A 12,297-nucleotide genomic window follows, 5' to 3' on the forward strand; every position below is an offset into this window, starting at 1 on the left:
AGAGTTCCAAATGTGTGTGGGTAGAATATATATCTCACGGGGGTAACATTAAAAAAAGTTGAAAAAAATTTTTTTTTGGACTTAGTCATTTTTCCGGCGTTTATCACACTTTCAGATAGGGGAAATGTGAGTGAGCGTTCCGATTTCAGTTCCAGAGCGATTCGCCCAATGAGTCCTTGATATTTAGTCGTTTTCAGCCAATATTTTGGATTTTTGAAAATTTCACTTTTTTGTGAAAATACCCACTAAATGAGGGAATAATATGTATGAGGGTACCCCAGGAGAGTTCCAAATGTGTGTGGGTAGAATATATATCCCACGGGGGTAAAATTGAAAAAAGTTAAAAAAATTTTTTTTTTGGACTTAGTCATTTTTCCGGCGTTTATCAGACTTTCAGATAGGGGAAATGTTAGTGAGCGTTCCGATTTCAGTTCCAGAGCGATTCGCCCAATCACTCCTTGATATTTAGTCGTTTTCAGCCAATTTTCTGGATTTTTGAAAATTTCACTTTTTTGTGAAAATATCCACTAAATGAGGGAATAATATGTGTGAGGGTACCCCAGGAGAGTTCCAAATGTGTGTGGGTAGAATATATATTCCACGGGGGTAAAATTAAAAAAAGTTGAAAAAAATTTTTTTTTGGACTTAGTCATTTTTCCGGCGTTTATCAGACTTTCAGATAGGGGAAATGTCAGTGAGCGTTCCGATTTCAGTTCCAGAGCGATTCGCTCAATGACTCCTTGATATTTAGTCGTTTTCAGCCAATATTTTGGATTTTTGAAAATTTCACTTTTTTGTGAAAATATCCACTAAATGAGGGAATAATATGTGTGAGGGTACCCCAGGAGAGTTCCAAATGTGTGTGGGTAGAATATATATCCCACGGGGGTAAAATTGAAAAAAGTTGAAAAAATTTTTTTCTTGGACTGTCATTTTTCCGGCGTTTATCAGACTTTCAGATAGGGGAAATGTCAGTGAGCGTTCCGATTTCAGTTCCAGAGCGATTCGCGCAATGACTCCTTGATATTTAGTCGTTTTCAGCCAATTATCTGGATTTTTGAAAATTTCACTTTTTTGTGAAAATATCCACTAAATGAGGGAATAATATGTGTGAGGGTACTCCAGGAGAGTTCCAAATGTGTGTGGGTAGAATATATATCCCACGGGGGTAAAATTGAAAAAAGTTTAAAAAATTTTTTTTTTGGACTTAGTCATTTTTCCGGCGTTTATCAGACTTTCAGATAGGGGAAATGTCAGTGAGCGTTCCGATTTCAGTTCCAGAGCGATTCGCCCAATGAGTCCTTGATATTTAGTCATTTTCAGCCAATATTTTGGATTTTTGAAAATTTCACTTTTTTGTGAAAATATCCACTAAATGAGGGAATAATATGTGTGAGGGTACCCCAGGAGAGTTCCAAATGTGTGTGGGTAGAATATATATCCCACGGGGGTAAAATTGAAAAAAGTTGAAAAAATTTTTTTCTTGGACTTAGTCATTTTTCCGGCGTTTATCAGACTTTCAGATAGGGGAAATGTCAGTGAGCATTCCGATTTCAGTTCCAGAGCGATTCGCCCAATGACTCCTTGATATTTAGTCGTTTTCAGCCAATATTTTGGATTTTTGAAAATTTCACTTTTTTGTGAAAATATCCACTAAATGAGGGAATAATATGTGTGAGGGTACTCCAGGAGAGTTCCAAATGTGTGTGGGTAGAATATATATCCCACGGGGGTAAAATTGAAAAAAGTTTAAAAAATTTTTTTTTTGGACTTAGTCATTTTTCCGGCGTTTATCAGACTTTCAGATAGGGGAAATGTCAGTGAGCGTTCCGATTTCAGTTCCAGAGCGATTCGCCCAATGACTCCTTGATATTTAGTCGTTTTCAGCCAATTTTCTGGATTTTTGAAAATTTCACTTTTTTGTGAAAATATCCACTAAATGAGGGAATAATATGTGTGAGGGTACCCCAGGAGAGTTCCAAATGTGTGTGGGTAGAATATATATTCCACGGGGGTAAAATTAAAAAAAGTTGAAAAAAAATTTTTTTTGGACTTAGTCATTTTTCCGGCGTTTATCAGACTTTCAGATAGGGGAAATGTCAGTGAGCGTTCCGATTTCAGTTCCAGAGTGATTCGCCCAATGAGTCCTTGATATTTAGTCGTTTTCAGCCAATATTTTGGATTTTTGAAAATTTCACTTTTTTGTGAAAATATCCACTAAATGAGGGAATAATATGTGTGAGGGTACCCCAGGAGAGTTCCAAATGTGTGTGGGTAGAATATATATCCCACGGGGGTAAAATTGAAAAAAGTTGAAAAAAATTTTTTCTTGGACTTAGTCATTTTTCCGGCGTTTATCAGACTTTCAGATAGGGGAAATGTCAGTGAGCATTCCGATTTCAGTTCCAGAGCGATTCGCCCAATGAATCTTTGATATTTAGTCATTTTCAGCCAATTTTCTGGATTTTTTGAAAATTTCATTTTTTGTGAAAATATCCACTAAATGAGGGAATGATATGTGTGAGGGTACCCCAGGAGAGTTCCAAATGTGTGTGGGTAGAATATATATCCCACGGGGGTAAAATTGAAAAAAGTTGAAAACATTTTTTTCTTGGACTTAGTCATTTTTCCGGCGTTTATCAGACTTTCAGATAGGGGAAATGTCAGTGAGCATTCCGATTTCAGTTCCAGAGCGATTCGCCCAATGACTCCTTGATATTTAGTCGTTTTCAGCCAATTTTATGGATTTTTGAAAATTTCACTTTTTTGTGAAATTATCCACTAAATGAGGGAATAATATGTGTGAGGGTACCCCAGGAGAGTTCCAAATGTGTGTGGGTAGAATATATATCCCACGGGGGTAAAATTGAAAAAAGTTTAAAAATTTTTTTTTTTGGACTTAGTCATTTTTCTGGCGCTTATCAGACTTTCAGATAGGGGAAATGTCAGTGAGCGTTCCGATTTCAGTTCCAGAGCGATTCGCGCAATGACTCCTTGATATTTAGTCGTTTTCAGCCAATTTTCTGGATTTTTGAAAATTTCACTTTTTTGTGAAAATATCCACTAAATGAGGAAATAATATGTGTGAGGGTACCCCAGGAGAGTTCCAAATGTGTGTGGGTAGAATATATATCTCACGGGGGTAACATTAAAAAAAGTTGAAAAAAATTTTTTTTTGGACTTAGTCATTTTTCCGGCGTTTATCAGACTTTCAGATAGGGGAAATGTGAGTGAGCGTTCCGATTTCAGTTCCAGAGCGATTCGCCCAATGAGTCCTTGATATTTTGTCGTTTTCAGCCAATATTTTGGATTTTTGAAAATTTCACTTTTTTGTGAAAATATCCACTAAATGAGGGAATAATATGTGTGAGGGTACCCCAGGAGAGTTCCAAATGTGTGTGGGTAGAATATATATCCCACGGGGGTAAAATTGAAAAAAGTTTAAAAAATTTTTTTTTTGGACTTAGTCATTTTTCCGGCGTTTATCAGACTTTCAGATAGGGGAAATGTCAGTGAGCATTCCGATTTCAGTTCCAGAGCGATTCGCCCAATGAGTCCTTGATATTTAGTCGTTTTCAGCCAATATTTTGGATTTTTGAAAATTTCACTTTTTTGTGAAAATATCCACTAAATGAGGGAATAATATGTGTGAGGGTACCCCAGGAGAGTTCCAAATGTGTGTGGGTAGAATATATATCCCACGGGGGTAAAATTGAAAAAAGTTGAAAAAAATTTTTTCTTGGACTTAGTCATTTTTCCGGCGTTTATCAGACTTTCAGATAGGGGAAATGTCAGTGAGCATTCCGATTTCAGTTCCAGAGCGATTCGCCCAATGAGTCCTTGATATTTAGTCGTTTTCAGCCAATTTTCTGGATTTTCGAAAATTTCACTTTTTTGTGAAAATATCCACTAAATGAGGGAATAATATGTGTGAGGGTACCCCAGGAGAGTTCCAAATGTGTGTGGGTAGAATATATATCCCACGGGGGTAAAATTGAAAAAAGTTGAAAACATTTTTTTCTTGGACTTAGTCATTTTTCCAGCGTTTATCAGACTTTCAGATAGGGGAAATGTCAGTGAGCATTCCGATTTCAGTTCCAGAGCGATTCGCCCAATGACTCCTTGATATTTAGTCGTTTTCAGCCAATTTTATGGATTTTTGAAAATTTCACTTTTTTGTGAAATTATCCACTAAATGAGGGAATAATATGTGTGAGGGTACCCCAGGAGAGTTCCAAATGTGTGTGGGTAGAATATATATCCCACGGGGGTAAAATTGAAAAAAGTTTAAAAAATTTTTTTTTTGGACTTAGTCATTTTTCTGGCGTTTATCAGACTTTCAGATAGGGGAAATGTCAGTGAGCGTTCCGATTTCAGTTCCAGAGCGATTCGCGCAATGACTCCTTGATATTTAGTCGTTTTCAGCCAATTTTCTGGATTTTTGAAAATTTCACTTTTTTGTGAAAATATCCACTAAATGAGGAAATAATATGTGTGAGGGTACCCCAGGAGAGTTCCAAATGTGTGTGGGTAGAATATATATCTCACGGGGGTAACATTAAAAAAAGTTGAAAAAAATTTTTTTTTGGACTTAGTCATTTTTCCGGCGTTTATCAGACTTTCAGATAGGGGAAATGTGAGTGAGCGTTCCGATTTCAGTTCCAGAGCGATTCGCCCAATGAGTCCTTGATATTTTGTCGTTTTCAGCCAATATTTTGGATTTTTGAAAATTTCACTTTTTTGTGAAAATATCCACTAAATGAGGGAATAATATGTGTGAGGGTACCCCAGGAGAGTTCCAAATGTGTGTGGGTAGAATATATATCCCACGGGGGTAAAATTGAAAAAAGTTGAAAACACTTTTTTCTTGGACTTAGTCATTTTTCCGGCGTTTATCAGACTTTCAGATAGGGCAAATGTCAGTGAGCGTTCCGATTTAAGTTCCAGAGCGATTCTCCCAATGAGTCCTTGATATTTAGTCGTTTTGAGCCAATTTTCTGGATTTTTGAAAATTTCACTTTTTTGTGAAAATATCCACTAAATGAGGGAATAATATGTGTGAGGGTACCCCAGGAGAGTTCCAAATGTGTGTGGGTAGAATATATATCCCACGGGGGTAAAATTAAAAAAAGTTTAAAAAAATTTTTTTTGGGCTTAGTCATTTTTCCGGCGTTTATCAGACTTTCAGATAGAGGAAATGTGAGTGAGCATTCCGATTTCAGTTCCAGAGCGATTCGCCCAATGACTCCTTGATATTTAGTCGTTTTCAGCCAATTTTCTGGATTTTTGAAAATTTCACTTTTTTGTGAAAATATCCACTAAATGAGGGAATAATATGTGTGAGGGTACCCCAGGAGAGTTCCAAATGTGTGTGGGTAGAATATATATTCTACGGGGGTAAAATTGAAAAAAGTTGAAAAAATTTTTTTCTTGGACTTAGTCATTTTTCCGGCGTTTATCAGACTTTCAGATAGGGGAAATGTCAGTAAGCATTCCGATTTCAGTTCCAGAGCGATTCGCCCAATGACTCCTTGATATTTAGTCGTTTTCAGCCAATTTTCTGGATTTTTGAAAATTTCACTTTTTTGTGAAAATATCCACTAAATGAGGGAATAATATGTGTGAGGGTACCCCAGGAGAGTTCCAAATGTGTGTGGGTAGAATATATATCCCACGGGGGTAAAATTGAAAAAAGTTTAAAAAATTTTTTTTTTGGACTTAGTCATTTTTCCGGCGTTTATCAGACTTTCAGATAGGGGAAATGTCAGTGAGCGTTCCGATTTCAGTTCCAGAGCGATTCGCCCAATGAGTCCTTGATATTTAGTCGTTTTCAGCCAATATTTTGGATTTTTGAAAATTTCACTTTTTTGTGAAAATATCCACTAAATGAGGGAATAATATGTGTGAGGGTACCCCAGGAGAGTTCCAAATGTGTGTGGGTAGAATATATATCCCACGGGGGTAAAATTGAAAAAAGTTTAAAAAATTTTTTTTTTAGACTTAGTCATTTTTCCGGCGTTTATCAGACTTTCAGATAGGGGAAATGTCAGTGAGCGTTCCGATTTCAGTTCCAGAGCGATTCGCCCAATGACTCCTTGATATTTAGTCGTTTTGAGCCAATTTTCTGGATTTTTGAAAATTTCACTTTTTTGTGAAAATATCCACTAAATGAGGGAATAATATGTGTGAGGGTACCCCAGGAGAGTTCCAAATGTGTGTGGGTAGAATATATATCCCACGGGGGTAAAATTGAAAAAAGTTTAAAAAATTTTTTTTTTGGACTTAGTCATTTTTCCGGCGTTTATCAGACTTTCAGATAGGGGAAATGTCAGTGAGCGTTCCGATTTCAGTTCCAGAGCGATTCGCCCAATGACTCCTTGATATTTAGTCGTTTTCAGCCAATTTTCTGGATTTTTGAAAATTTCACTTTTTTGTGAAAATATCCACTAAATGAGGGAATAATATGTGTGAGGGTACCCCAGGAGAGTTCCAAATGTGTGTGGGTAGAATATATATTCTACGGGGGTAAAATTGAAAAAAGTTGAAAAAATTTTTTTCTTGGACTTAGTCATTTTTCCGGCGTTTATCAGACTTTCAGATAGGGGAAATGTCAGTAAGCATTCCGATTTCAGTTCCAGAGCGATTCGCCCAATGACTCCTTGATATTTAGTCGTTTTCAGCCAATTTTCTGGATTTTTGAAAATTTCACTTTTTTGTGAAAATATCCACTAAATGAGGGAATAATATGTGTGAGGGTACCCCAGGAGAGTTCCAAATGTGTGTGGGTAGAATATATATCCCACGGGGGTAAAATTGAAAAAAGTTTAAAAAATTTTTTTTTTGGACTTAGTCATTTTTCCGGCGTTTATCAGACTTTCAGATAGGGGAAATGTCAGTGAGCGTTCCGATTTCAGTTCCAGAGCGATTCGCCCAATGAGTCCTTGATATTTAGTCGTTTTCAGCCAATATTTTGGATTTTTGAAAATTTCACTTTTTTGTGAAAATATCCACTAAATGAGGGAATAATATGTGTGAGGGTACCCCAGGAGAGTTCCAAATGTGTGTGGGTAGAATATATATCCCACGGGGGTAAAATTGAAAAAAGTTTAAAAAATTTTTTTTTTAGACTTAGTCATTTTTCCGGCGTTTATCAGACTTTCAGATAGGGGAAATGTCAGTGAGCGTTCCGATTTCAGTTCCAGAGCGATTCGCCCAATGACTCCTTGATATTTAGTCGTTTTGAGCCAATTTTCTGGATTTTTGAAAATTTCACTTTTTTGTGAAAATATCCACTAAATGAGGGAATAATATGTGTGAGGGTACCCCAGGAGAGTTCCAAATGTGTGTGGGTAGAATATATATCCCACGGGGGTAAAATTGAAAAAAGTTTAAAAAATTTTTTTTTTGGACTTAGTCATTTTTCCGGCGTTTATCAGACTTTCAGATAGGGGAAATGTCAGTGAGCGTTCCGATTTCAGTTCCAGAGCGATTCGCCCAATGACTCCTTGATATTTAGTCGTTTTCAGCCAATTTTCTGGATTTTTGAAAATTTCACTTTTTTGTGAAAATATCCACTAAATGAGGAAATAATATGTGTGAGGGTACCCCAGGAGAGTTCCAAATGTGTGTGGGTAGAATATATATCTCACGGGGGTAACATTAAAAAAAGTTGAAAAAAATTTTTTTTTGGACTTAGTCATTTTTCCGGCGTTTATCACACTTTCAGATAGGGGAAATGTGAGTGAGCGTTCCGATTTCAGTTCCAGAGCGATTCGCCCAATGAGTCCTTGATATTTAGTCGTTTTCAGCCAATATTTTGGATTTTTGAAAATTTCACTTTTTTGTGAAAATACCCACTAAATGAGGGAATAATATGTATGAGGGTACCCCAGGAGAGTTCCAAATGTGTGTGGGTAGAATATATATCCCACGGGGGTAAAATTGAAAAAAGTTAAAAAAATTTTTTTTTTGGACTTAGTCATTTTTCCGGCGTTTATCAGACTTTCAGATAGGGGAAATGTTAGTGAGCGTTCCGATTTCAGTTCCAGAGCGATTCGCCCAATCACTCCTTGATATTTAGTCGTTTTCAGCCAATTTTCTGGATTTTTGAAAATTTCACTTTTTTGTGAAAATATCCACTAAATGAGGGAATAATATGTGTGAGGGTACCCCAGGAGAGTTCCAAATGTGTGTGGGTAGAATATATATTCCACGGGGGTAAAATTAAAAAAAGTTGAAAAAAATTTTTTTTTGGACTTAGTCATTTTTCCGGCGTTTATCAGACTTTCAGATAGGGGAAATGTCAGTGAGCGTTCCGATTTCAGTTCCAGAGCGATTCGCTCAATGACTCCTTGATATTTAGTCGTTTTCAGCCAATATTTTGGATTTTTGAAAATTTCACTTTTTTGTGAAAATATCCACTAAATGAGGGAATAATATGTGTGAGGGTACCCCAGGAGAGTTCCAAATGTGTGTGGGTAGAATATATATCCCACGGGGGTAAAATTGAAAAAAGTTGAAAAAATTTTTTTCTTGGACTGTCATTTTTCCGGCGTTTATCAGACTTTCAGATAGGGGAAATGTCAGTGAGCGTTCCGATTTCAGTTCCAGAGCGATTCGCGCAATGACTCCTTGATATTTAGTCGTTTTCAGCCAATTATCTGGATTTTTGAAAATTTCACTTTTTTGTGAAAATATCCACTAAATGAGGGAATAATATGTGTGAGGGTACTCCAGGAGAGTTCCAAATGTGTGTGGGTAGAATATATATCCCACGGGGGTAAAATTGAAAAAAGTTTAAAAAATTTTTTTTTTGGACTTAGTCATTTTTCCGGCGTTTATCAGACTTTCAGATAGGGGAAATGTCAGTGAGCGTTCCGATTTCAGTTCCAGAGCGATTCGCCCAATGAGTCCTTGATATTTAGTCATTTTCAGCCAATATTTTGGATTTTTGAAAATTTCACTTTTTTGTGAAAATATCCACTAAATGAGGGAATAATATGTGTGAGGGTACCCCAGGAGAGTTCCAAATGTGTGTGGGTAGAATATATATCCCACGGGGGTAAAATTGAAAAAAGTTGAAAAAATTTTTTTCTTGGACTTAGTCATTTTTCCGGCGTTTATCAGACTTTCAGATAGGGGAAATGTCAGTGAGCATTCCGATTTCAGTTCCAGAGCGATTCGCCCAATGACTCCTTGATATTTAGTCGTTTTCAGCCAATATTTTGGATTTTTGAAAATTTCACTTTTTTGTGAAAATATCCACTAAATGAGGGAATAATATGTGTGAGGGTACTCCAGGAGAGTTCCAAATGTGTGTGGGTAGAATATATATTCCACGGGGGTAAAATTAAAAAAAGTTGAAAAAAAATTTTTTTTGGACTTAGTCATTTTTCCGGCGTTTATCAGACTTTCAGATAGGGGAAATGTCAGTGAGCGTTCCGATTTCAGTTCCAGAGTGATTCGCCCAATGAGTCCTTGATATTTAGTCGTTTTCAGCCAATATTTTGGATTTTTGAAAATTTCACTTTTTTGTGAAAATATCCACTAAATGAGGGAATAATATGTGTGAGGGTACCCCAGGAGAGTTCCAAATGTGTGTGGGTAGAATATATATCCCACGGGGGTAAAATTGAAAAAAGTTTAAAAAATTTTTTTTTTGGACTTAGTCATTTTTCCGGCGTTTATCAGACTTTCAGATAGGGGAAATGTCAGTGAGCATTCCGATTTCAGTTCCAGAGCGATTCGCCCAATGAGTCCTTGATATTTAGTCGTTTTCAGCCAATATTTTGGATTTTTGAAAATTTCACTTTTTTGTGAAAATATCCACTAAATGAGGGAATAATATGTGTGAGGGTACCCCAGGAGAGTTCCAAATGTGTGTGGGTAGAATATATATCCCACGGGGGTAAAATTGAAAAAAGTTGAAAAAAATTTTTTCTTGGACTTAGTCATTTTTCCGGCGTTTATCAGACTTTCAGATAGGGGAAATGTCAGTGAGCATTCCGATTTCAGTTCCAGAGCGATTCGCCCAATGAGTCCTTGATATTTAGTCGTTTTCAGCCAATTTTCTGGATTTTCGAAAATTTCACTTTTTTGTGAAAATATCCACTAAATGAGGGAATAATATGTGTGAGGGTACCCCAGGAGAGTTCCAAATGTGTGTGGGTAGAATATATATCCCACGGGGGTAAAATTGAAAAAAGTTGAAAACATTTTTTTCTTGGACTTAGTCATTTTTCCAGCGTTTATCAGACTTTCAGATAGGGGAAATGTCAGTGAGCATTCCGATTTCAGTTCCAGAGCGATTCGCCCAATGACTCCTTGATATTTAGTCGTTTTCAGCCAATTTTATGGATTTTTGAAAATTTCACTTTTTTGTGAAATTATCCACTAAATGAGGGAATAATATGTGTGAGGGTACCCCAGGAGAGTTCCAAATGTGTGTGGGTAGAATATATATCCCACGGGGGTAAAATTGAAAAAAGTTTAAAAAATTTTTTTTTTGGACTTAGTCATTTTTCTGGCGTTTATCAGACTTTCAGATAGGGGAAATGTCAGTGAGCGTTCCGATTTCAGTTCCAGAGCGATTCGCGCAATGACTCCTTGATATTTAGTCGTTTTCAGCCAATTTTCTGGATTTTTGAAAATTTCACTTTTTTGTGAAAATATCCACTAAATGAGGAAATAATATGTGTGAGGGTACCCCAGGAGAGTTCCAAATGTGTGTGGGTAGAATATATATCTCACGGGGGTAACATTAAAAAAAGTTGAAAAAAATTTTTTTTTGGACTTAGTCATTTTTCCGGCGTTTATCAGACTTTCAGATAGGGGAAATGTGAGTGAGCGTTCCGATTTCAGTTCCAGAGCGATTCGCCCAATGAGTCCTTGATATTTTGTCGTTTTCAGCCAATATTTTGGATTTTTGAAAATTTCACTTTTTTGTGAAAATATCCACTAAATGAGGGAATAATATGTGTGAGGGTACCCCAGGAGAGTTCCAAATGTGTGTGGGTAGAATATATATCCCACGGGGGTAAAATTGAAAAAAGTTGAAAACACTTTTTTCTTGGACTTAGTCATTTTTCCGGCGTTTATCAGACTTTCAGATAGGGCAAATGTCAGTGAGCGTTCCGATTTAAGTTCCAGAGCGATTCTCCCAATGAGTCCTTGATATTTAGTCGTTTTGAGCCAATTTTCTGGATTTTTGAAAATTTCACTTTTTTGTGAAAATATCCACTAAATGAGGGAATAATATGTGTGAGGGTACCCCAGGAGAGTTCCAAATGTGTGTGGGTAGAATATATATCCCACGGGGGTAAAATTAAAAAAAGTTTAAAAAAATTTTTTTTGGGCTTAGTCATTTTTCCGGCGTTTATCAGACTTTCAGATAGAGGAAATGTGAGTGAGCATTCCGATTTCAGTTCCAGAGCGATTCGCCCAATGAGTCCTTGATATTTAGTCGTTTTCAGCCAATATTTTGGATTTTTGAAAATTTCACTTTTTTGTGAAAATATCCACTAAATGAGGGAATAATATGTGTGAGGGTACCCCAGGAGAGTTCCAAATGCGTGTGGGTAGAATATATATCCCACGGGGGTAAAATTGAAAAAAGTTGAAAAAATTTTTTTCTTGGACTTAGTCATTTTTCCGGCGTTTATCAGACTTTCAGATAGGGGAAATGTCAGTGAGCATTCCGATTTCAGTTCCAGAGCGATTCGCCCAATGACTCCTTGATATTTAGTCGTTTTCAGCCAATTTTCTGGATTTTTGAAAATTTCACTTTTTTGTGAAAATATCCACTAAATGAGGGAATAATATGTGTGAGGGTACCCCAGGAGAGTTCCAAATGTGTGTGGGTAGAATATATATTCTACGGGGGTAAAATTGAAAAAAGTTGAAAAAATTTTTTTCTTGGACTTAGTCATTTTTCCGGCGTTTATCAGACTTTCAGATAGGGGAAATGTCAGTAAGCATTCCGATTTCAGTTCCAGAGCGATTCGCCCAATGACTCCTTGATATTTAGTCGTTTTCAGCCAATTTTCTGGATTTTTGAAAATTTCACTTTTTTGTGAAAATATCCACTAAATGAGGGAATAATATGTGTGAGGGTACCCCAGGAGAGTTCCAAATGTGTGTGGGTAGAATATATATCCCACGGGGGTAAAATTGAAAAAAGTTTAAAAAATTTTTTTTTTGGACTTAGTCATTTTTCCGGCGTTTATCAGACTTTCAGATAGGGGAAATGTCAGTGAGCGTTCCGATTTCAGTTCCAGAGCGATTCGCCCAATGAGTCCT

This window comes from Phyllobates terribilis, unplaced genomic scaffold (assembly GCF_046119375.1).
Source record: "Phyllobates terribilis strain yellow unplaced genomic scaffold, ASM4611937v1 Scaffold_2__4_contigs__length_985480577, whole genome shotgun sequence".
In the NCBI taxonomy this organism is placed as follows: domain Eukaryota; kingdom Metazoa; phylum Chordata; class Amphibia; order Anura; family Dendrobatidae; genus Phyllobates; species Phyllobates terribilis.